The following is a 27,150-nucleotide window of genomic DNA, read 5'->3' on the forward strand; positions in this document are numbered from 1 at the left end:
CAATGACCCCTCATTCCATTTGACAATAACAATTCTTGTTTCTTGGCAACTCAGAACCAGTTACTTCTTTGAGTTGGCAATCCATCGCTTTTCCTTTGAACCTTCAAAGGTGGTTTTAATCTTACGGTGAGGGCAAATTATATGTTTTTTTTAAAAGTCATTCATAAGATATGAGTGTCACTCTCAAGGCCAGTATTAATTGTCCATGCATAACTGCCCTTGAAAAGTGTGCCCTGCTCGGTCATTTCAGACAGCAATTCAGCATCAACCACATACTTTGAGTCTGAAGTCAAATATGGACAAGGTTCACATACAGCCTGCCAGAACACTTAAGAGGGTCCAATATGGAGTGAAATGGCAGCTCAGGCAATAGCGTCAGGGACCCAGGTTTGATTCCAGCCTTGGGGGATTGACTATGTGGAGTTTGCACATTCTTCCTGCCTCTGAGTTTCCACTGGACGCTTTGGTTTCCCCCCACAGTGTCAAGAGTGTGGCACAGGAAAAACACAACAGGTCAGGCAGCGTCCGAGGAGTAGGAGAATCGACCTTTTGCACATAGGCCCTTCATCAGGAATGATCAGAGAAATCATTCCTGATGAAGGGTTTATATCTGAAACATCGACTCTTCTGCTCCTCGGAAGCTACCTGACCTGCTGTGTTTTTCCAGTGCCACACACTTGACTCTGATCTCCAGCATCTGCAGTCCTCACTTTCTCCTCATTGATTTTAACCCCTCTACAAAGTCATTCCTGATGAAGGGCTTATGCCTGAAATGTCGATTCCCCTGCTCCTCGGATGCTGCCTGACCTGCTGTGCTTTTCCAGCAACACACTCTTCAACTCTGATCTCCAGCATCCACAGTCCTCACTTTCTCCTTTCCTCCCACAGTCCAAAGGTGTACAAGTTGGGCAGATTGCATGGTAAATGTGGGATTTTGGGTCAGGGTGGGGTGAGGGGTATGGGTAGATGCTCTTCAGAAGGTCATTGGGCTGAATGACCTCTTTCCACACGTAGGGATTCTCTGATTCTAATACTTGCTTTACTGGCGAAGAAAATTACAGCTCATTCATAGGGTTCCTGCAATTAATAATTAAAGAACCTGACATGAGAAGTATTATAGCACAGAAGAACTGCGATGTTTTTAAATTTTTTTTTGTTTTAGCTGGAATTTCAAGTTCAGTCAGTACAAGTGGAAGATTTGCAAGGGGTTGCTCCTCCAATCAAGAGAACTGTTCTTTGGCATGTCTGTTGCTCCAAGTTTAGTGTTGAGCCTATCAGCAGCAGATGAGGGTGAGAGGATTTTCGAGTTGGCGGGTGCAGGAACGGTGAGGCTTAGAGCCAAGGAGTTGAGTTTGTGGATGGGACTGGGAATAGGAGGCTTTCAGGGTGACTCTGGCTTGAAGTGGTGGTAAAGGAGGTGAGAGTCACACCACAGGGAGAAGACGATGTGAGTCAGATCGCAAAAGGGGAACCACAACGATGGGGAAAGATGGTCAGGTTGCTCCTGACAATTTTTTTCATTTTCTTTTTAAAAATCAAATAGCCTTTTCCCAAATCACATTTAAGTCTCTCCAGCAAAGAAATCTTAGCCAGTTTTGTTTCAATGTATAATACATGGGGGTGAGGTCGAAGTGCTGATGTGGATTATTCTCCTGCAGTAACAGGGGGCAGAGAAAGACAGAGTGAGAGAGAGGTAAGGGGGGGGGCATGGGTGCAGAGAAGCAGAATGGGTGAGAAGGAGGGACGAAGAGGTGAGAGAGCAAGAGTGAAAGGGTTAACAGCGTGGGAAAGGTAAAGGGAACGGGGGGTGGTGGTGGTGGGAGAGAGAGAGAGAGAGAGAGAGAGATTGAGAGAGAAAAAAAAGAAAGAGAAAGAGAGGGCTCCGACTTTCATGAGAATTCTACTGAGGTCAGCCTGGACAAGACTCCACTAGAGGTAACCCAAGGTTAGTGATAGCTAAACTGAAATCCATAGATCACCCCAGTCACCACCCCATCCCATGGTGGTCATGTAATAGCTTGGGTTCATTTCCTCTCTCTAGCTCTGCTCCTGAACCAAAACGGCAAAAATTGGCTTCGTTATTAAGTCTTGCTGCTTGGCACTTTTCAATGGTCATTTCTTTTAATTCCTCATTTTAATGATCAATTCATTGTTTTTGATTTTTTTTGATGAAGTTCACACTTGCTCCTGTGGCAGCATTTATCACGCTGCGATTTGTTCCCTGGTCCTCTGACAAAGAGAAAATTGAAATGTGGCTCTGCCCTCACCCCCATGCCAAAAGGTTGAGCACCTCTGGATTTATGCCACTCACTGATAGTTATTGTGGTGGAGATAAGATTTAAATTTCAGGTTTAATAATTTAAGTTCCACCAGCTGCTTTGGGGAGCATCTGAAACCATGTCCTCAGTGTACTGGATGAATCATCTGATTTACCAATCCAATGACAGCACCACCACAACATATACAAGCACAGAAACAAGTCATCTGGCTCATCTGTTTACTGAGTGTCCTTTTTTTTTCATCTAAAGCTAACTTGATAACCTTCCAGTCACTTCTTAGTCAATTGCTTGTTTAGTTTCCCCATCAGCAGGTCTATAACACATGCCTTGGACGACACGGGTGAGGAGTATTTTGTTCGGATAATCGAATGTTCAGATAACCAAGGTTGTTCTAGATATGCAAATAGCTGACTGCTTTGAAGAAAAAAAAATGTGCTCAGTAATCAAGACAGACTGTGATCACCTAGTTACTTGCGATTTTAATTCACTAACTTGCTCTCATGCTCACTTTTCTCTCTTTGGACTATTGCAAAGCTCCAACAAAGCTCAACAGTCCAGGTCATCTGTCTTTCAGCGGTTATTTCTACAGCAGATTGGCTTTTTGTTTTAAGAACTGTTTCATTTCAGAATCTATACTGAATAAAGCTTGTACTCTGAAAATTAGGAATGTAATGTATCTTTGTTGGGTGCAATACATCATTTAGTTCAATACCTTTAGACGATGAACTTTGTTTCTCGTTCTGATTTTTTTTGCAAGCGCTGATCTGTACTTTTTTCTCATGGTTTTGCTTTCAGACCGAGGTGCCATATTCTGCCATTAACACACTTTCTGGATCAAGACTTTATTTCTTTACCACTCACTTTGCCACTAGTTCCATAATTTTGCGTGACAACGTTGTTATTTAATCTCTCCTATTCCCTAACCTACGCTAGACCTACCTTTTTGTTATTCTAGATCATGTAACCCAACACATTTCTATCTTCAGTTCTGAAAAGGAGTCACAATCAACTTGAATCAACTATTTTTCTCTCTCCACAGACACTGCCAGACCTGTTGAATACTTCCAGTACTTTTTGTTTAAATTCCATACGATGAGTAAGGGTCACTCATTTAACTGGGACTGTTGTAAGCTATCCAGATTCCAAGTCCATGTCCCTACAGAATAATTTTCAAGTTATAGTGACACAATAGGTCAAATATCCATGGTCCCAGAGGGTTGTAATTCCAGTGAGCATGGCTCAGGCAATCATGATTACAAAGCCATATCACATCCTCAACCTTTTAAAAAATGTGGACATTCATGGGTGATGGATGGCCCTGTCTCAGTCAGCATTTATTTTCCATCCCCAGAAATTGGAAGTGAGCTTCCTTCTTGAACTGCTGCTGTCCACAAAGGGAGTTTGGATTAGGTGCATCTGCAGCAGTATTAAAAAGGAAGGTCCAGGATTTTGACCGAGTTACAGTAAAAAAAAAGCGATATAATTCATAGAATCCCTACAGTGGAGAAACAGTCCATTAGGCCCAACAAGTCCACACTGACCATCTGAAGAGTAACCCACCCAGACCCATTCCCCTACGCTATTACTTTACATTTACCCCTGACTAATACACCTAACCTACAGATCCCTGAACACTATGGCAATTTAGCATGGCCAATTCATCTGACCTATAGTTCCCAGTCAGGATGGTAGTTGGCTTGCTTTATGTATTTGCTGCCCTCTCCCTCTTGGTGATGGAGGCATGGATTTGGAAGATGCTGGTGAAGAAGCCTTGCTGAGTTACTGTAGTCTGATGTAGTGGGTACGTAATGGTATCACTGTGCCTAAGTGGTGAGAGAGTGAATTATTAAGGTGGTGGATGGGGTGCCAATCAAGCAGGATTATTTGTCCCGGATCTGTCTAGCTCCTTTAGCTACACTCATCCTGGCAAGTGGGGACCATCCTTCACACCACTGAGCAGTGTCGTGTAGATAGTGGTCAGACTCTAGAGTCAGGAGATGAATTGCATGCTGCAGTCCCTTGATTTTGTAGCCACAGTATTTATGTCTTGTTAAATTCAGTTTCTGGTCAATGGTAACCCCTAAGATGTTGATGGTGGGTATTCAGTGATGGTAATACTACTGACTATCAAGGGAAGATGGTTAGATTATCTCTTGTTGGAGAGCATCACCGTATGGCCCTTATGTAGCACAAATGTTACTTTGCCTCTTTATCAGCCCGAGCCTGCATCCTATCCGGCTCTTAATGCATATGGACAAGGATTCATCTGAGGATTAATAAGTGATGCTGAACATTGTCAGTGATGATTGCACAAACATATTCAGTTTACAAAAATGGGTTACTACAAAAGGGAGGTGATATCCTCCAAGCTAACACTGCATTTAAGCATGCCTGAACATTTCACACTTTAAGGATTCATATCGGCAGAAATGACAAGGTAGGAACCTTGCACATTCTAAGGCTTGCATCAACCTTGAGAGCAGACCAGTACATCATCTTCTGTAAACTTAAAACTAAGATCTCTCCTCTCAAGAGTTTCTTGTTCAAATGTAAAATGATCACTTATTGGTTGCAGGAGAAAGTGAGGTCTGCAGATGCTGGAGATCAGAGCTGAAAATGTGTTGCTAGAAAAGCGCAGCAGGTCAGCAGCATCCAAGGAACAGGAAATTCGATGTTTCGGACATAAGCCCTTCCTCATTCCTGATGAAGGGCTTATGCCCGAAACGTCGAATTTCCTGTTCCTTGGATGCTGCCTGACCTGCTGCGTTTTTCCAGCAACACATTTTCAGCACTTATTGGTTGCAGCAATGTTTTCATCTGCTAAGAATTCACAGCGAATAGATTTCCACCAACAGATCATTTCTTTTTTGTGACAATTGCTCAAGGACAGTGGCTGCCTCTTTGGCAAACCTTTCTTTTTGAGTTTTAAGTTTCAGATTTTTTTCTAATCACTTCCATATATCTAACCATTTATTATTTATCTAAGTTATTACCACGATTTTGTACTTACGAAGGTCTGTAATGCTGGACTTTTTATTTCTTAATTTTTCTTATTTTAGTTTCTGAAGAACTTGTACTCAAGAATCCGTGCCTAGGTAGCCTTGTACCTGAGATGGCGTCATAAGTGGTGGCTTGTAAACTTTTCACTGTACTCTTGTCTGTATATGTGACAATAAAGCTAAATCAAATTCAAATACAGATTCTGAATAACATTTCCTGTTCTCTAAGCAGTTGTGTCCTTTCACGTTTTGGAAATTCTGCCAAAAGCGGACTCACTTTGGAGGGTGAGACATCAAGGTCCTTGGTTACTTCCATGACTTTATGAAGTTTCCATTGCAGAAATTCATCTCTTTCAGGAACAGTTTCTTTGAGTCTCTGAGGTTTGATAGCACTGTGTGACTGGTAATAGTTTTTTCGCTTTTAGTTTTGCAGTCTCTTTCATTTTATGAGACTCCTCCCAATCTTGCTTAATTGTAAAGACCAATTTCTTTTTTGGACTGTGGAGGTAAAAATTGCTTCAAACTAAGGGGTGTGGAAGATGATGTCCCTGTTTTTGGTTAAACAAGAACAACTTACTGGAAAGCATTATGTATAATTTCATTAAGGTGGCCTTAGAGTGGCTGTTAGACACCTTAGGTGCGTGCACAAAGTCAATTTAGTCCAGTGATTGTTTTTTTAACCAGCATGAATTGTGTGTAGTCAGGAGTACTCAACACAGGAACACTATTTTGACTAGGTAAGTGGTAACAGCTGTGTGTTTGGACAATACAGCAGAAGCATCCAGCCTCTCACTGTCCCTTCTGGAGAAATAAAGTACATTCCAAGCAGTGAGCTACTCTTTCAGTTTGCACATTCGCATCTTGAAAGGATAAAGGGAAAATCTTCAGTAACATTGAAAGGGTGAGTCCTCAAATGGTGAGTGAAAAGTGCAGAACTGACAGGTCCACTATATGCCCCGGAAAGGTTGGAAGGAGCCAGAAAGGAAGTGACGGAAAGCTTCTCATTGATATTTGTAATCTGGCCTGGTAGCAGAACGGAACTGATTTGTTTCTTGTTCTTTTCCCACTCTGTACCTGCCTCTTTGCCTATCAAACCTCGGAGACTCTAAGAAACTGTTCCTGAAAGAGATGAATTTCTGCAATGGAAACTTCATAAAGTCATGGATGTAACCAAAGACCTTGATGTCTCACCCTCCAAAGTGAGTCGGCTATTGGCAGAATTTCCAAAATGTGAAAGGGCGCAACTGCTTAGAGAACAGGAAATGTTATTCAGAACCTGTATTTGAATTCCAATGTGAATGGCATTTTATTTACAAAGAGGCAGAGTTAAAAGTTACTCTTGCAAGTTCCTTTTCCTGCCACTGATTAAAAACATTCCGCTTGCAATACACAGCTATTATCCTCTGAAGTACAGAAGCCTGGTGAGTGTTTTTGGTTAATCTGGTTTTGGCAGTTAGGTGAATTTTGGACTTTGATTAGTCTGATTAATTTTTTTCATAATTGTAACCATTCCAGAAATAGTGAGGCTCAATTTCCAGTGCACTAGCCCGAGTGAGACCTGGCTGTCAGTTTTTCTAAAGTAATCTTCAGCAGCATTCCCTCAAATTTTCTTTCTGCCTATGAGGGCCTCCAAGACCTGCATGCAGCAGCAAATTCGGGAACTGGAAGTCAGAACCATGATTGGTGTTCCAGCATGGATTAGCATCCAAGGAACAGGAAATTCGACGTTTCGGGCATAAGCCCTTCATCATGACCTGCTGCGCTTTAACCAGCAACACATTTTTAGCTCTGATCTCCAGCATCTGCAGACCTCACTTTTTACTCTTTGCCTATCTAACCTCAGAGACTCAAAGAAACTCTAGTGTTTAGTCTGGCTGCACACGTGCAGCTTAGAGGGAGCATTGCAACTCAGGTCTAGAAGTTCTGTAGTTTGGAGCTGAAGTTCTTCACTGAAAGAAAGCTGAAGAACTTCCTTGGCTTGCCAATGAGACTTAGATACAGACTTTAGATGCTATTTATACAGATTAATAATCCTGAATTTTTAATATTGGTTTAATACAATTTAGCCTGAAGTGTCTCCTCTTCCTTGGATAGATTCTCACTAGCATACAGTTATTGAACTACCTGGTGGCATTGCTGTGACCCTCACTAGTGTATTACTAGACAAGTCAGTTCCCAGACTCCAAGCTGACTTGAGAATCATCCTGTTTTTGGTTTTTACAAAATGTTATTTGATTTGAAACGAATGTTGCAGGTTTGTAAATTCATAAGTTATAGGAGCAAAGGGAGGCCTATCAGCCCCTTGAGTCTGCTCCACCATTCGATTACACCTCTCCCCCATTTTCCTGCCCTCTCCCCATAATCCTTCAACCCATTACCAATTAAAAATGTCTAACTCCTCAGTGTCCCAGCATCCACTGCACTTTAGGTTAGCAAATTCCACAAATTCACAACTCTTTGGGTGAAGTAGCTTCTCCTCAATTCTGTTTTAGATTTGCTACCCTTTATCCTAAGATGATGACCTCTCATCTTAGAATGCCCCACACAAGGAAACATTCACTCCTCTATTTCATCCACATCCTTTATTGTCTTGAATACCTCAATTTGATCTCCCCACATTCTTCTAAATTCCAGAGAGTATAGGCCTAAACTGTTCAATCTCTCTTCATATGATTTGATTTTAACAATAAAACAGAAGTGTATTGCACAGAAGAAAAAAAGACAACATAGAATAACTTAACTATTTAAAAACAGTCAACTATAATCCCACTAATTCAACAGTCCTCCTTTACAATATAAAAATACCTAAAAGATCAGGGGTGGTATGGTGGCTCAGTGGTTAGCACTGCTGCCTCAAAGCGCCAGGGAACCAGGTTCAATTCCCATCTCGGGCAACTGTCTGTGTGGAGTTTGTACATTCTCCCCGTGTCTGCGTGGGTTTCCTCCGGGTGCTCTGGTGTTCTCTCACAGTCCAAAGATGTGCAGGTTAGGTGAACTGGCCTTGCTAAATTGCCCGTAGTGTTAGGTGCATTCGTCAGAGGGAAATGTAGGGGAACGGGCCTGGGTGGGTTGCTCTTCGGAGGGTCGAAGGGATTTGATAGGCTGAAGAACCTGCTTCCACACTGTAGGGAATCTAATCTGAAAAAAAAATCCTTTCCGTATCTTCCAGCGGGTTTGAGTTAGCATGGTTGGAATTACCAGTTTGGAGAATCAGATTTCCTCTTCCTTGAGCTTTCAGAAAACTGAGCAGAAGTTTTCTCAGCTTCAGGTAATTCGTTTAGTGTATTAACCCAATACCTCTAGCCTGAAACTTTAAAACTAAACTTGTCATACTAAAATAATCTGTTTCTCAACAGTTTGAAAACAGAACCAAACATATCCAACTTCAGCCCATACTTGCAGAAACTGCAAACTGAAAACCAAAAGCTTTTGCAAGCAATGGGTCATTCCCTGAATAAAAAGAAAGGAAAGAAAATCAATCTATGACACTCTAAACTGAATGATTAATGCACAGCTGTTCATTTTGATTGCTCGTAAAAAAAATCTCCAAAATAAACAAATTCCCATTTGTCTCTAAGAACTCTTTTTCTGACTGTTTTTTTTAAAAAAGTCATGGCAACTGAAATATCTATAAATTAATCAGTAATCCCTCCAAAAACACACAGATTAAAATCCACATGACATTAGCTCAAATCCGAACTCTAAAATAAATATTAGAACATAAATACATCATACACCTTAAATCACACCCTCTCTAAAGAAAAATTAAAATGTAGCTTGAAGGTGCATTTCAATTATTCATCAAAAATGATCAGATCACAATTACTATGTCAAATTAATACATAGGCATTAAACATGAAATAAGTTACACAGCAACCACAGTGCCCATGAAGCAATCATTCATAATCCTTCAAAAATTGTTCTCAAATGTCTGCTTTGAAATTGTATTTTCCAGGCAATGAACAATTTTCAATCTATATGACTGGAAAATTACACTCCACCCAGATAATTGTAAACTCTTGCTCAAATTTGTTTCTGAGAAAATCAAAGGATTGTGGTCTATGTAATTAACAGCTTCTTCCATGTGATTAATGATGTCAAATCTCAAAAGTCATGGAGAACAATTACAAGGCTCAGTGTATCGAAAGTAGAATATGTGGTCAGTTTCATTGAAAAATAGCTTAAAGGTCATTCAAACCCCATCTTATCATGTTGCAGCAGAACAGTCCCAAAACCAATATATCTGGTATTAATAGCCAGTATGAATTTCTTCTCATAATTGGGCATCGCTAAAAGTCATAGAGTTATTAGCAGAGCTTTTGAAAAACTTTGACATGTCTATGCCCATTCAAACTTTGCCTTTTCTCACCAAACTCATTAAAGGTGCAACAGCCATGCTGAACTTCTGAACAAACTTGTGAAAGAACTACTTACACCTGTGGACGTGTCAGAGTTGGACTGGGGTGGACCAAGGCAGACATCACATAACGCCAACAGGTTTATTTGAACATAATGTCAATATATTGGAGCAGGAGAGAGAAGATCCGGTTGTTGTGGTCCATATTGGCATTAACAATGTAGGCAAGGCAAGGAAGGAGGACCTGTTTGGGGTGTATCAAGCACTAGGAAGGAAATGGAAGAACAGCTCCTCTAGGGTCATAATCTCTGGATTATTGCCCGAGCCACTGGCTAATTGGCATAAGGTTAAGGAAATTAGGGAAGTAAACATGTGGCTAAGAGATTGGTGTGGGAAAGAGGGATTCCATTTCATGGGACATTGGCATCAGTCTTGGAACCGTTGCGATCTGTAACAATGGGACAATCTCCACCTGAACCGATCAGGAACCAATGTTCTGGCAAAAAGGATAAATGGGGTGGTCATTAGGACATTAAACTTGAGAGTCAGGGGGAAGGGAAAGGGAAAGCAACAGGGAGTATGGAGTCAAGTAGAAAGATAAGTGGCGGTTTAGCATGTGTGCAGGATTTAAGTTCACTGCAGACTAGGAATGAAGCAAAAGGGAAGGATAACTTAGGACATATTACTAGAGATGTTGGTAATCATGAGGTTAAGAAAATTAGCATTAAGGCGCTTTACCTGAATGCTCGTAGTATTTGTAACAAAGTTGATGAATTAATGCACAAATCGTCGTGAATGATTATGATGTGGTAGGCATCACAGGATTTGGTTACAGGGGTTTCAGGACTAGCAGTTAAACATCAAAGGATTTATACCTTATCAAAAAGACAGGGAGGTGGCAGAGGGGGTGGGGTTGCCCTGTTATTAAGAATGAAGTTAAATCTATGGCACTGAATGACATAGGGTCAGATGATATGGAGTCTGTAAGTGGAGGTGAGGAACCATAAAGGCAAAAAAACCATAATGGGAGTTATGTACAAACCTCCCAGCATTGGTCAGGACCAGGGGCGCAAGATGTATTAGGAAATAGATAGGGCATAGCAGAAAGGCATGGTCACGGTGATCATGGGGGACTTCAACATGAAAATGGACTGGGTGAATAATGTTGCCGGTGGATCCAAAGAAAGGGAATTCATGGAATGCTTACAGGATAGCTTTTAGGAACAGCATGTGATGGAGCCCACAAGGGAATTAGCTATTCTGGAATTCATGCTATGTAATGATCTTAAAGTAAGGGAACACTTAGGAGGCAGCAATCATAATATGGTAGAGTTCAGTCTGCAGTTTGAAAGAGAGAAGGCAAAATCGGATGTAATGGTGTTACAGTTAAATAAAGATAATTACAGGGGCATGAGAGAGGAACTGATGAAAATCGACTGGAAGTCGAGCCTCGTGTGGAAGACAGGATTTTCTGGGTGTAATTGAGGACACAGTACAGAGGTTCATCCCAAAGAAAAGATAGATTATCTGGGGAGGAGTTAGACAGCCAAGGCTAACAAAGGAAGTCAGGAAATGTATCAAACGAAAAGAGAGAGCCTATAAAGTGGTCAAGAGCACTGGGAAATCAGAAGATTGGGAAGACTACAAAAACAAACAGAGTATAACAAAGAGAGAAATAAGGAAAGAGAGGATCAAATATGAAGGTAAGCGAGCCAGTAATATTAGAAATAATAGTAAAGGTTTCTTTCAATACACAAGAAACAAATGAGAGGCAAAAGTAGACATTGGGCCACTCCAAATTGATGCTGGGAGGTAAGGAAATAGCTGAAGAACTTAATAAGTACTTTGTGTCAGTCCTCACAGTGGAAGACATGAGTAATATCCCAACAATTAAGGAGAGTCGGGGGCAAAGTTGAGTATGGTAGCCATTACATAAGAGAAAGTACCAGAAAAGGTAAAAGATCTAAAAATTGATAAACCTCCTGGCCCCAATGAGCTACATCCTAGAGTTCTGAGGGAGGGGGCTGAGGAAATAGTGGAGGTATTGGTTGTGATCGTTCAAAAGCCACTGGAGTCAGGGAAAGTCCCAGTTGATTAGAAAATCGCTGTTGTAACCCCCTCATTCAAGAAAGGATCAAGACAAAAGATGGAAAATTATAGGCTGATTAGCATAACCTCAGTTGTAGGTAAAATTCAAGAATTCATCATTAAGGATGAGATTAGAACAAGTCAGCAGGGATTTAATAAGGGGAGGTCGTGCCTGACATATCTGTTAGAATTCTTTGAAGAGGGAACAAGTAGGGAATCCCAGTGGATGTTATCTATCTAGGCTTCCAAAGGCCTTTGATAAGGTGCCTCATGGGAGGCTGCTGAGTAAGGTGAGGGCCCATGGTGTTCGAGGTGAGCTACTGGCATGGATTGAGGATTGGCTGTCTGACAAAAGGCAGAGAGTTAAGATAAAAGGTTCTTTTTCAGAATGGCAGCTAGTGACAAGTGGTGTCCCGCAGGGTTCAGTGTTGGGGTCGCAGCTGTTCAGTTTATATATTAATGATCTGGATGAAGGGACTGGGGGCATTCTGGCGAAGTTCGCCAATGATACGAAGTTAGTCCGACAGGCAGGTAGTACTGAAGAAGTGGGGAGGATGCAGAAAGATTTAGACAGTTTAGGAAAGTGGTTCAGGAAATGGCTGATGAAATTCAACATGAGCAAATGTGAGGTTTTGCATTTTGGAAAAAAGAATACAGGCATGGGCTATTTTCTAAAAGGTGAGAAAGTTCTTAAAGCCAAAGTACAAAGGGGTCTGGGAGTACTAGTCCAGGATTCTCTAAAGATTGACTTGCAGGTTGAGTCCGTGGTTAAGAAAGCGAATGCAATATTGTCATTTATCTCAAGAGGGTTGGAATATGAAAGCAACAAAGTGCTACTGAGACTTTATAAAGCTCCAGTTAGGCCTCATTTAGAATACTGTGTCCAATTTTGGGCCCCACACCTCAGGAAGGACATACTGGCACTGGAATGTGTCCAGTGGAGATTCACACGGATGATTCTTGGAATGGTAGGCCTAACATATGACGAATGGCTGAGGATCCTGGGATTGTATACATTAGAGTTTAGAAGGTTGAGGGGAGATCTAATAGAAACTTCCAAGATAATGCATGGCTTAGAATGGGTGGATATTGGGAATTTGTTACTGTTAGGCAGGGAAACTAGGACCTGAGACACAGACTTAGAATCAGAGGGGGTCAATTTAGAATGGACATGAGGAGACATTTCTTCAGCCAGAGAATATGGGCCCTGTGGAATTCATTGCCATGGAGCACAGTGGAAGGTGGGACATTAAATGCCTTTAAGGCAGAGATTGATCTTGCTACAGGGAGAGTGCAGAAAGTGGAGTTGAAATGCCCATCAGCCATAATTGAATGGAGGAGTGGACTCGATGGGCTGAATGGCTTTACTTCCACTCCAGTGTCTTGTGGTTGTATAATCTGTAATGTCATCTTTTATTCTAGACACAGGAAAATCAAAATTAGCACTTACTTTCACTTCTCTAGGTGTTGTTTGGCTTTGCCCCACAGTGTGGCCCAACAAGCCATCATTGCTTTACCGATTCACTCTTAGCCAGATTTATCACCAAATTCTTTTTGTACTCAATCAAGCTGTTCAGTCAAGTGGCATAAACATTCCTCCCACTTTTGGCACAAAACAACCAAATTGATGATGTAAACAATAGCTACGTGGTCCTTCAATGACCTTATTGGTGACTCATTGGAATGTTGCTGCTACACCCTTCATTCTAAACCATATGACCTTGCATTGATAAAGTCAATTCAGTGTCACAAAAACTGACATTTCTTTGGCTCCAACCCTTAATGGAACTTGCCAATATCCTCAGCAACTTGATTTCTGTGAGATATTGTGTGTCTCCAATTCATCCAATGCAGTCCACTAATCACGGAATTGGACATGAATTTGAATTTGTTACCATTATGCCTTTGCAATAAGAAATACAGAACCTTTGTGACCCATCTAGTTTTGGCACTATCACAAAAGATGAAGTCCAGTGAATTTTGCTTTTAATGGTTCCCTAGAGACAAGCAACAACACCAACATGTTGACTTCCAAAGTAAATATTTCAACGGTGGCATTTTTATCAGTTCAAGTTTTTATTGTTTATTAACAGCCTTCAAATGCTATTTTAGCCAACTCACATGTTTTAGTTAATGTCACTCAAAAACTCAAAATATAGGTTGGAAGACTAGTATTTGAACATTGTTTAATAAATTTCAATGTTTTAAGTAGTTCTTTCAGCTCATGTCCATATATTCATTCAAAAAGGGCTAAATTCTGTAGTCTCACTAGAAGTGCCCATCATTTCAAAGAAAAACAAAGGAACTTCCTTTTCCTGATCATTAGAACATTCTTGGCAATAAGCTTCAATCATGGGCTTCAATGTCTGATGCCATCTTTCCAACGTACCTTCAGACTGCATATGATAGGCAGATGTAAATTGTTTTATTCCCAAATGGAATACTTTCTTTAAACATTTGTGACATAAGATTTGAACCTTGCTCTGATTGTATTTCTTTGGGTAATCCAGAACTTGTTAAAAACAGAACTAAACTTTACCTCTACCACTTTTGTAGTAATTTTCTGTAAAGGCATTGTTTCAAGAAATCTTATGAAAACATCCATAATTGTTAAAAGATACTGATTCCCATTCTTGGTTTTAGGTCTTGCATAATCTATTAAGATCCTGCTAAATAGTTCTTCAAAAGCTGATATCCAAATTATTAGAGTTATTTGAGGGTTGGAGGTTTCTCCATTACTTAATATGTATGGTATGTCGGACAAAATTTGACTACAGCTTTATGTAATCCTGGCCAATAAAAATGTTTTAATATTTCAGCCTGAGTTTTTATAATATTCAAGTGACGGCCATTGGAATTTTGAGAGCTACCTGTAAAATTTTGTTATTATATTCAGATGGAACACTGTCTATTCCTCATCAGCTGATATTTGGAATAGTCTTTGTTTCTTCATTAATGCTTTGTCTTTCAAGTAACAAAATTCAGGCACAGTTGTTGATTCAGTATTGGAGTAGGTCATTTTCTGCTACTAGTACCTCCTTTTCCATGTTTCTTGCTCCAGGCTCAACATGTATTTTCTAATTTCCCAGTCTTTTTTTGAGTTTAAGATCTTTTAATTCCTTCCCGTTCTTTTTTAAGTTTTTTTTAAAACTGTATTTCCTTCTGTTTTTCTCCCTCCTCAATTCCCATCTTTCTCAGTTCTTCACAGTTCTCATTAGCTCCTATTTGTCTTTTCATTTTAACTGTACTGTAGATAATTCCAGCTACAAATCCCAATTTCAGGTTGATTTTCTCCTAATTCTGTATGCTAGATAATCATTTGAAGCATCACAGCTTACGATATCTTCCTTTTTCTTCTAATTTTATTGGTTAACACTCTCAGTTTGCTTTAGTCAAAGATTTCAAACTATATATTCATATTTTCCACTCCCAGAAAAATCTGATGTTATTATTTAACAAGTCAGATCCCAAATTCAAATTTCACTTGACAGATAATTTTTTTTGCTTTAATAAGGAATTCTTTCACTGAAACACAAACATACAAATATGCAGATTTAATTTTAACAATAATCCAGAGGTTTATTATGCAAAAGAAATAAAGGCAAATTAGAATAAACCAAGCTATTTGCATATATTTCATGTTTAAAGATTTTGAAACACATGGTAAACTACAATCCCATTGATCTTACCACCACTCCTTCACAGCGTTCAAATACCAGAGCAAATTCCCTTCTCTATCAGACAGAGGGTTTATGTGAGCTGAGGTTTGAATGCCTTGTTTAGAGAATCTGCTCATCTCTTCCTTAAGCCTTGATACAATTGTGCATTGTCCTTCTCAGCTTCAAATAACCCTGTCATGGCTGTAGCCAAACACTTTTGGTCTGGAACTTGAAACTAAATTTCTTACATCAAGGTAAACTATTTCTTTATCATTCTAAACTATCATCCAATTGTTTTATGCATCCAGCTTCAACTAAGACTTCTGCAAATTTCAAACCAAAACCCAACAGTTATTCAAGGAATGAGTATTTCTCCTAACCAAAAGAAAAGTACCAATATGTGACCTTCTAAACTGAAATTCTAATGTACCTAGTTACTTTGTTCACTCATTAAAAAAACAGTCTCAACATGAACAAATTCTCATTCATCCCAATGAACTCTCTCCCTCAGACTGCTTTTTAAAAGTAGTTACCATGGCTACAGAAATACATGAAAGTTAATCATTAAATGCCTTCAGTAAACATAGACCAAAAGTCACCAACGCAAATCCAAATTTTAAAATAACATCTATTACAATATAAATAAATCACTCACTTTACATCACAGTGTGCTATTTCTGAGGTTTGAAGTTATTTTCTGATTGTATCAAGTTTACCTTGATGTTCTTTACTTGTTGCACTTTTGTGTCACAGAGTTAATTGAAGCCTGAAGCTTTAATGCCCATGAGTCTGTTAGAAGCTCCGAGACCTTCTTCATGTTTGATTACGTTACTATTTCTAGCGCCATAATCTGAGACGTCTCAGTATTGTGGTCACCTTGCTGCCTGTAGAAGATTCTGAAGCTTTACTGAGCTATTTATTTGCAACTGAAAGCTCCTCTCCAATTGCTGTCTCTTTAAATGCTACGGCATCTTCAGTTTGTAACTGTTTTTCCACTTAGTGTGCAAACTGACAGGTCTTTCACATTCAACTTAATTTCCTGTAACTTTGCTAAAGTTCCATCTCTCACCAATGTTGTTTTGTGGTTGATAACAGATACAAGTTCAGCCTGTTGGTCTTTTTCTGTTTCTCTGCAGTGTCTTCATCACCGGAAGCAATTTTTATACTTAATTGAAATTGCTGTTTCTGCTGTTGTGGGTGGATTCCGTGGAATAAACAGAAAAAGTAAGTATTTTGGTGACCTTCTTCAACAAAGGGCTAAATATCCTTAAATGACAACAGAATTTTCACAATTATTGGTGATGGAGTCAAAGGGTATACAAAGGCCCTGGAACTCTACCTCCAACAAATCATTAACATCAGTGGCATCATCATTGGCACCCATGCTTTCCTCAAAGATTAGATTTTTAGATTAGATTAGATTTACAGTGTGGAAACAGGCCCTTCGGCCCAACAAGTCCACACTGACCCGCCGAAGCGCAACCCACTCATACCCCTACATTTATCCCTTACCTAACACTACGGGCAATTTAGCACGGCCAATTCACCTGACCCGCACATCTTTGGACTGTGGGAGGAAACCGGAGCACCCGGAGGAAACCCACGCAGACACGGGGAGAACGTGCAAACTCCACACAGTCAGTCGCCTGAGTCGGGAATTGAACCCGGGTCTCAGGCGCTGTGAGGTAGCAGTGCTAACCACTGTGCCACCGTGCCGCCCACTACAAAAGAGCATTTGTAGTTCTAGCATGTTATTGTGCTGCTGGTCGTTTTTGTGTGTGATGCACCTCTGTATCGACACTCGTCTCAAAAATGAAGGGTCCCGTAAAATCCATCTGTGATCCTAAGGATGGAGTATCATCTATATTCACAGCATAATGGAATCACAATAGCTTCCTCTGCTACTGCTGAATAAAATGATTCAAGGCTATCAAACTGTTTCCATTTAAAAAGGAACAATGATAATAAGGAATTAGATACAGAGTATTGGTGATCACTCTCACCTACAATGAAGACTAGCAGTCATCTGGTCTTGCCCTCCTACTTTCTGGACCCTAAACTGAATACTCGGTAGTTGGAAAAACTTATGCTTCAGCAATGGTGGAGAATCCTACAGAACAGATACTCAGCTCCTGTATTTAAAAAAGCAATTTCCTCTCATGTCAACAAATCAGAATTTATCTTCTAGATCGGGGGAAATCAAGGAAGCCAAAATTCTGTTCTGCTGAAACTGACTTGAAGTGACATTTTTTCCACGCATCCATCACCTTCTGTATTACTGGCTGGGCAAAGCTCCTGGGAAGGGAGTACCCTAACGGCATCAACCATATCCTGTTTCTTCCCGTGCTTTCTGCTTGTGGATATTCTGCGTACACGTTTATTCTCTATCTTTATAAACACCTCTACTCTGCACTGACAACTTGCTGCATTTCCTGCTGTGAGTTTTTATGTCCTTGCTTGAATCTCCTGAATTCCCTGTGGCCAGGCTCTGACACCCACCCTGCTGCAGCCTTTCCTGTGTGTCCTTTGTCAGTCTCACTGATCCCAAAGCTCAGTGAGGTGCCTACCTTTCCTATACATCTACTGTGATCTGACTGAGTTTGGGTCACTGGAATTTCCAACATAGTACAGGAGAAGCATATCACAGGTATAAGCTCTGCTGCCATGACTTATGCAATAAAGGTCATCAGACATCATCACTGTGTAACAACGAGTGCCCAAATGGGATAAGTAACTGATTCCCATCTTAAATGGGATCATTTGAAACATGCTCCTCCATTGCAACCTGTTAATGTTAGCTCAGGCAATGAGATACCTGACGAATGTAACAGGAAAGGTAAGCTGGTGTCCTTACTTATTCTACCCACTTGTGACTGCAGACCCACAACACTGTGGTTGGCTCTTAACTACCCTCTGGGCCATTGGGGATGGGCAGTAAATGCAGGTCTAGACAGCAAAGAGTTTTCTGTACTTTTCAGTTTAGGGTGGGTGTCATACCCATTCTGCTATTCCCTCGCTTTTTTGCAATCTATGTGTTTCATATTCGTTGTCTGAAGGGTAGATTGTCATTGCAACCTTGGCCAACCACACACAGACATATATATAAAACAAGTGATTTATCATTTGGGGAGTTTCAATATTCTGAGCAACATGCTCCACAAACTGCTGCTGACACAAGCGCCTAAAAATATCCAAGAGATTTATAACAATTATAGTCACACAATCTGTGCTGTTCAACATTCCTATGCAGTCTCCACTATAGTCTTCATTGAAATTCTCTGAGGCATCCATATGGGAATCTGCACTCAGACTGGTTTCAGCATCTACCAGCCAGTCATGTCAGGCATAAATGTGCATTACAAAGCAATATAAAGCTTCATAAAACATGTACTTCTGTTGACAATATAACACCACACTCTAAAAAGCAAGCTCCATCACCAGATTAAATCTCAAATTGTTCATCTAAATGATTGGCTTTCGATTAGTCAACTATGGAATGTAGAGGGCAGCTTATAAGAGATATCTCCCAAAGCTCTGTGAATTTTTGTATCACACTGGACTGTGAAAAATCTTTATTGTGTTACAGCAACAGGTCAAGAGCAACAAGGTCCTTGTCAAATGCTTTGCAACCCACGCTGATGCAACAGGTACACAGAGCAAGCCACCATTACTCGAGTTAGGCATTCAGAAAGGTATTCCTTATAAAATATAGCAGAATCCCTATCATCTATAATTAGGCCTGTTATTCGGAGTGTCCACAGGAGCTGCTATTCCCTACAGTATGAAAAGATGTTGGTAATCAAATACATGGGGCTTATTTTTCCCCAATAAGATATTCAAGGGTTGCTGTTTCCTGGAATACACAGAAGGTTGATTATGTCTTCCAAAATACACAGGAGCTCTGATTTCATACAATATATACAGGGCATGTTGTTCATTATAATGCATACAGGAGCTGTGAAGCCCTAGTATATAAACAGAATTCCTATTTCCCTTAATATATGCAGGCTTGCTTATTTTTTCATTCATTCATGGAATGTGGACATCACATTGATTGTCCGTCCCTAACTGTCCTTGAGAGAGTGTGATGAGCTGCCTTCTTCAACGGTTATTGTTTATTTGGTATGGGTAGATCCACAATGCAGTTCGGCAGGGAGTTCAGGATTTTTACCAATGACAATAATTGAACAGCAATATATTTACAAGTCAGGGTTGAGTGGTTTGGGAAGGAACTTTCAGGTGGTGATGTTCCCATGTGTCATCATTATGATAGCGTTTATGGATGCAAGTTCCAAAAGATTGAATGAATGGGGAATTGCTGCAGTGCATCGTGTAGATTGTACACACTGCTGCTACCATGCTTTGTTTGTGGATGAGGTGACAATTAAGCAGACAGCTTTGTTCTGGATGGTGTCAAACTTCCTGAGTGTTGTGTCATCCAGCCAAGTGGGAAGCGTTCCATCACAAATTGAATTGTTCCATGCAGATAATGGACAGGCTTCAAAGAGTCAGGAGGTCAATTGTGTATTTCAGGATTCCTCAATTCTGATCTACCCTTGTAGTTACAGCATTTATATGGTTAGCCCATTTCAGTTTCTGATCAATGGAAACCCCAGCACATCGATATTGAATATCCAGAAATGCCATTAAATGTTAGGGGGTGATGGTTGAATTGTCTTTTGTTGGAGATAGGTTTTGGAGTGATTGAATCTTGCCACTAATCAACCAAGATACTGTCCTGGTTTTCTTGCATTTGGAGATGGGCTGCTTCAGTATCTGAGGAGTAATGGATGGTAATGAACATTGTGCAAACATCCCGACTTCTGACATTCTGATTGAGGGAAGGTCATTGATGAAGATAATTGGTCCTAGAACACTACGCTGAGAAACTCCAGCAGAAATGTCCTGAAGATGCAACAGTATTATCACTAGACTAGTAATCCAGAGACCCAAGAAATGTTTAAGGGACCTCAGTCCAATTGCTACCAGGATAGATTATGGAATTTGAATACAATGAAATCTGGAATTTGAAATAATGACCATGTTGATTGTCATTAAAAAAAAACTCATCTAGTTCATTACTATTTCTCAGGGAAGAAAGCTGCTGTCCTTACCTAGTCTGTCCTACATGTGACTCCAGATACACAGTAATGTGATTGACTCTTAACTGGTCCCTTGATATGGTCTTGCAAGCCATTCATTTGTATCAAACTATTGAAAGAAGAATGAAGCCAAACAGACCACCTAGCACCAAACTAGGCACCAGAATAACAATAGCAAACACAGCCTATTTATCCTGAGAAATCCTCCTTACAAACATTTGGGGATAGTGCTAACATTATAACAGCCATCTCACAGACTAGTCAAGAAACAGCCTTACACAGTCATACAGTCGCTTAAGATCACGTCCCAGACAATACCATCACCATCCTGGCCAAGACAGACCTAACAGGGGTACTCTGGATGGGGACTTCAATGTCCGTGTGGTGCAGCGGCATCATTACTGATCGAGCTGGTCAAATACATAGTTCTGAGGAGGAGTATACTGCAGTTGGTGAAGGAACTCTCATGTTCAGCCATGTGCCTATTTCAGTGACCTGTGGGCCATTTCAGAAAGCAATTAAGATTCAGCAATGGAATCTGGATCTGGAGTCACATGTAGACTAGACCAGGTCTGGACGCTGCCTGGTCTGCTGTGTTTTTCCAGCACCACACTTTTCAACTCTGCCCTCCAGCATCTGCAATCCTCACTTTCTCCCAGACCAGGTAAGGGCAGATTTCCTTCCCAATCTTCAGTGAACCAGATAATTTACATACAAGTTAATCAGAGGGGACAGTGAGAGCCTTTTTTCTCGGATGGTGATGGTGACCACAAGAGGACAGAGTTTTAAATTGAGGGGTGATAGATAAAGGACAGATGCCAGAGGTAGTTTCTTTACTCAGCGATTATTAGGGGCGTGGAACACATTCCCTGCAAAGTCATAGACTTGACAAGTTTAAGGGCATTTAAATGGTCATTAGATAGACATATGGATGAAAGTGAAATAGTGTCAGAGAGATAGGCTTCAGATTAGTTCCACAGGTTGGCACAACATTGAGAGCCAAAGGACTTGTATTGCGCTGTAATGTTCTATGTTCCATGTAGATGGGGTTTTTTTGCAAAACTGTTAGTAGTTTCATAGTGACCATTTCACTTTTAATTCCAGACTTTATTTGCTAATTCAAAGTCTGCCATAGTGAAGTCCCAAGAGCATTATGATCCACTTAAAACTGTTATTGTCTCCCTAATATTCTTATGTAGTACAGAAATACTGTTATTTCCTTTATCACACAGAGGCAGTTGTTGCCTGCAAGAACATTAGAAATAGGAGCAGGAGTATACCATTCCCCTTCTCAAGTCCATTTAAAAGAAAATCATAAATGACTGATCACAGCCTCAACTTCACTTTTTTGTCTATTACCAGAACTGCTTACTGTGTTGTCAATAAAAATACAGTCCAACTCAGCTCAGAGTATGCTCAGCAACCTACGTTTCACAGATCTGAGAGGTAGAGGATTCCAAAGGTTAACAGTTCTCAGAGAAATAATTCTTCCTCATCTCATAAGATGGGTTTGGAGGCAAAATAGGACTAATGCAGGATATCTGGTCAACTGGACAAATAGGACCAAAGGGTCTGTTTTCACGTTGAACACCTCAATGGCTCTATGATTCTACCTTAAGCAGGAAACCCCATACTCTGGTACTGTGATTCCTCCAGGACACATCCTCTCAGTATCCACTCTCAAGTCCTCTCAATACCTTATGCTTCAATAAGATCATTTCTCATTCTCCTAAACATCAACACATTTAGGCTCGGCCTACTCAATCATTCCTCACGACATTCCTTCAACGCGGAATCAACTGAGTGAACCTTCTCTGAATTGCTTCAATGTTTCTTCAATAATGAAATCAAATCTGTATTTTATACATTAGGTGTGGCATCATCAGTGGTGGATAGTTCTGAAAAGAGTTCTCTGTGTTTATACTTTACTGTTCCTGCAACATTCTGTTCACCTTCTTCATTATTTGCTGGCCCTGAATGCTAATCTTTTCTGATTCAGCACGGTCACATCCTGCAGTACTGCAGCATTTTCTACTCTCTTTGCAGTTAAATAATGTTCTGTCTTTTAATTCTTCCTAAGTGGATAACCATCCATTCTTATTTGTCCATTCACATGATCTATTTTTCTTTACAGATTGTTTATGTCATTGTGACAATTTGCCATCCCTGCTCCTTTTCTATAATCAGCATATTTAGCGACAACATACACATCCTCTTCTCAGTAATCAATCCAAGTAATTAATATTGATTACAAATAATTAGGCACCAGCACTGATACATGTGGTACTTCACTTGCTACAGTTTGCCAAGCTGAAATGATCCATGTATTTCTCAATGAACCATTTATACCAGCTCTCTGTTTCCTATTTGTTAGCCAATCTTGTCTCCATGCTAATATATTACACCCAACACATATTAAAGGCAAGATACTGTGGATGGTGGAGATCTGAACAAAACACAGAAACTGCTGGAAATACTCAGCACGAAAGTCTATCAGCCTCTATAGAGAGAGAAACTGAATTGTTGGGAATGTGATCTGCCTTTGAAGTTGGGGGTGTCATGGGGGAGGAAAGATGAAGAGGGAAATCTAGGAAAGGGTAGAGGGTGAGAGAGATTAAATTGTAAAGGTGTCATGGAACAAAAAGTAAAGAGATTGGTTGAAGTAAAGAAACAAATTATTTGTGTATGACTTTTTATCTTCAGTAAGAATCCTGTATTCTCAATATATACATCAAATATTTGGAGCTGGAAACCAAATGTAATACTTCCAAATTTGTCATGATTTAGAGATGCCGGTGTTTGACTGGGGTGTACACAGTTAAAAATCACACAACACTAGGTTATAGTCCAATAGGTTTAATTGGAAGCACACTAGCTTTCGGAGCGATGCTCCTTCATCAGGTGGTTGTGTGATCAGGTGTACACACTATCACCTGATGAAGGACCGTCGCTCCGAAAGCTAGTGTGTTTCCAATTAAACCTGTTGGACTATAACCTGGTGTTGTGTGATTTTTAACTGTCTTCCAAATTTGTGTATGTTACAATGGGAATGTGTGTTGTGAGGACGATGTAAAGTGGCTATAGGAACATTCACACTGGTTTTGTGAATGGGCAAGAGTGTTGCAGGTAGAATTTTGTGTGGAAAATCCACTTTGGTAGGAGCATGTGTGATGAATATTTCAGGAATGGTAAAAGTTTGGAAAGAGGAAACTGTATGGCTGAAGGATTAAACTCTGCTGAAATAACCATAAGTTCTTGACATAAAATTTCACCAAAAAATCAGTGTTCCATGTAAAAAACATTTTCTCCCACTTTATTGATGATGTCAGTTTCAAAGTAATGTAGAGTCAATGAGACACAATATTTCTCTTACCACTTCTAAATATTTTTGTTAACAAGCATTCAGTTTCTTCAAAACATGACTGATAGGGCACTTGATTTCCATTTCATCTTACTGCAGCAAAATTGTATTTGTTCTGATGTTGCTGGCACCAATAGACAGTTTGCATTTTTTATATGGGGGGGGGGGGGTCAAAGGAAGCAATGCACTTCTGAAGTTTGCAGAAAATATGTCTGATAAAGTCCACTCATACCAATGTATTGTGAAATCATGCGTTTGGTCTTGGGTCCAGAAAAATCCAAAATGGCCCTTACTTTTAGTTCTTTAGGTACTTAAGTGCTATGGTCAAGTCCCATAGTGTCTTCAAAGTAAGTCAGTTGTGCTTTGGCAAATCAAACTTTCATCAAATTATAACCAAATTCACTCTTTGTAGCTGATCAAAGTATTACAAAAACTCAAAAGAACTGCAGACTGAGGAAATCAGAAACAAAAACAGAAACTGCTGGTAAAACTTAACAGGTCTGGCAGCATCTGTGAAGAGAAATCGGCGTTAATGTTTCAGGGCAGTGATCCTTCTTCAGAACTGATGGTAGCTAGGAAAAGGATATTATTCATGCAGAAGATGGGGTGGAACAGTGAGAACAGTTAGAGATCGAGCCCAAAGAGAGAGAAAAATAGTTGGACAGCAGACTTGGTAAAGGTCAGTGTAGTGAAATGGATAGCTGCTAATGGGGACTGATAGGAGCTAACAATGAGTGGTGTGTGGTGGTAGTCCATGGAATGACAAAGCCTGTTGTGTGAGAGCTGTGATAAAGACATGGGAGACGTGTGTGTGTGTGTGTTACTGATCATTGTAAACATTTAGTTACATTGTCGGCCAATGACTTTGGAATATTGCTGATGCATTTTTCATTCCAAGTAAGATGACTTTGCACTGTTTAAGCCTATGTAGCTTCTCTGAATGAGTCTGTTCATGATATTGTGTTGACTTTGGATAATCAAGGTGACCCATTTGGTTTTAGCACCATCATGATATACGAATCTCATTACTATGACTGAATTCAATAATGTCATTGTTCCATCATTATCTCAACCTCTTCCTCACAGTTGAGCTGATTTTTATAGATTGCGTCTGTAAGGATGTTGTTTGAAGGGTTACACATCCCCTGTATTAACAGCCAAACACATTTTTCCTCGCATCTTCACTCAGATCAATTTACGAGATTGTAATCACTTTTGTAAGTCACTTTGATAATTTACTGAAGGATAGTAAAATGTTCCCTTTAACTTCTTAAACAACCCTGTATCATCCAATCTGATTACTAAAGAGTCAATGTGGAGTGTATCTACTTTTGAAATTGGTGGGGGCAGGGGAGGGGAGAGTAGCTCCTACTCTAATCAATGACCTGTTTATCTTATTGCTACTTTTTTGCCATCCAAATGAATTCTACACACCCATCTTCAGAGCCAGCAAAATTTCCTACTCACTGTGCCTACTCACTCAGTGATCTCATCAGTTATTAACAGAACTACCCTACCTGCTTTTGCTTTTCTTTTTGAAATGTCAGAAATATCTGTGAATGTTCAGTTCCCAACTTTGGTCATCCTCCAGCCACTTCTTTGCAATGGCTATCACAGCATAACCACTTATCTGTATTTGAGCCATTAATTCATCTGTGTGAAAGTTGCAAATGTTGTGTTAGTCCTTCGAATGATATTCTTTAATTATGTTTTTTTAAAAATCTATATTATCTATTGACATCCTATGCACTGGTGCACTAGTACATTTGCATGCTCCGTCACTTCCGGTCACACTCTGCTTACCATTACCCAATTCTTGTCATATTCTATTTATCATTGTATGACAGTGAAAAGTGATTATTCTTTATAACATACACAGCATCTGGAATTTCTTCTACATTCCAACTCCTTTATATAAGGGCTATTATTCTGTTTAATTCATAAATGAGCAGTTATTGTATATATTCAAAGGTGTTTTATTCTTGAAGGCAATTTATTCTCTATAATTGACACAGGGTTATGATTCCCTATCATGGGGTGGCATGATGACTCAGTGGTTAGCACTGCTGCCTCACAGTACCAGGGACCCAGGTTTGATTCCAGCCTTGGGTGACTGGTTGTGTGAAGTTTTCACATTCTCTCTGTGTCTGTGTGGGTTTCCTCCAGGTGCTCTAGTTTTCTCCCACAGTCCAATGATGAGCAGCAGGATTGGCTATGCTAAATTGCCCTACAGCGTCCAGGAATGTGCAGGTTGGATGCGTTAGCCATCATTAATGCGGGGTTTTTGGAATAGGGCAGGGGACTGGGTCTCAGTGGGATACTCTTTGGAGGGTCAGTGCAGAATCGATGGACTGAATGGCCTACTTCTACACTGTAGGGACTCTATGATGCACTTAGATACAGGCTATCGTTCTCAATAATACTTAAAGATCTGTAATTCTCTATCATTTACACAGATATTGCTATTCTCTATAAACAGGGGCTTTGTACAGCGATATTCAAAATATATGCAAGTTTACAGTACCCTACTGTACAGGAACAATACTTTGTCTTGTTCACAGTATGCACAGGGCTGTAAACTTCCTAGGTCATTCACAGGGACTGTCATTCCCACTGTAATGCACACAGTTAAATATAGCACCATTCATTGCTTTGGTTCCTGATGAACTCCAACTGAATTGCATTTTTTGGGGTTGTTGTGTCCTGTGAATGACCATGACTTGTTGTCTTAGAAGATTTCCTGTCTGTAAGACTCAGATACCTGATATCCCCAAGATATATCTGAATGTATGGTCACCTTGATTACTGCCTAGCTAGCCATCAGTGAAGGCACTCCCTAATCAACTTGTTCAGAGATGTTATTACACACCTCTGGAGTAAGTGAAGCTAGAAACTGGCCCTCCTGACCTTAAGGTAGGGACACTACCACTGTACCACAAGAGCCTGTTAAATCAGGGAAGATGAGAAATGTAAGTGGCAGTCTTTGAACCTGTGCAGGGGGACGCCAGCGGATTTCAAATCCATCACCTTCACCACTCAGTCACAAGCATAGGCAATAATCAGGAGTAAATTAATCCAGCTGTAATATATTTGTTCTTTATTCAAAGATAGTGCAGCTAACAATGTTAGGGGACAGGAGCTGCAAAATTGATTAGACTGGAGGCATAGTTGATTGTTAGAATGCTTCTTTCAGTTTAGCAGCATCAGCAAATGGTCAAATACCAGCATTCGGATTTCTCGTTTCATTGTTGCACTGTCAAGCTTTGATACTGAATTGTACTGAGAAGATCTCTCATTCCCCAACC

The 27,150-nt window shown here is 40.2% G+C and overlaps 1 protein-coding gene across 1 annotated transcript in view; it reads right to left on the reverse strand.

Annotated features, from left to right (window-relative positions):
- Window positions 1-27,150, reverse strand: part of shank3a (SH3 and multiple ankyrin repeat domains 3a) — a 994,510-nt gene that overhangs the window by 525,086 nt on the left and 442,274 nt on the right. The window lies entirely within an intron of this gene.

This window comes from Hemiscyllium ocellatum, chromosome 23, assembly GCF_020745735.1.
Source record: "Hemiscyllium ocellatum isolate sHemOce1 chromosome 23, sHemOce1.pat.X.cur, whole genome shotgun sequence".
Taxonomy (NCBI): Eukaryota; Metazoa; Chordata; class Chondrichthyes; order Orectolobiformes; family Hemiscylliidae; genus Hemiscyllium; species Hemiscyllium ocellatum.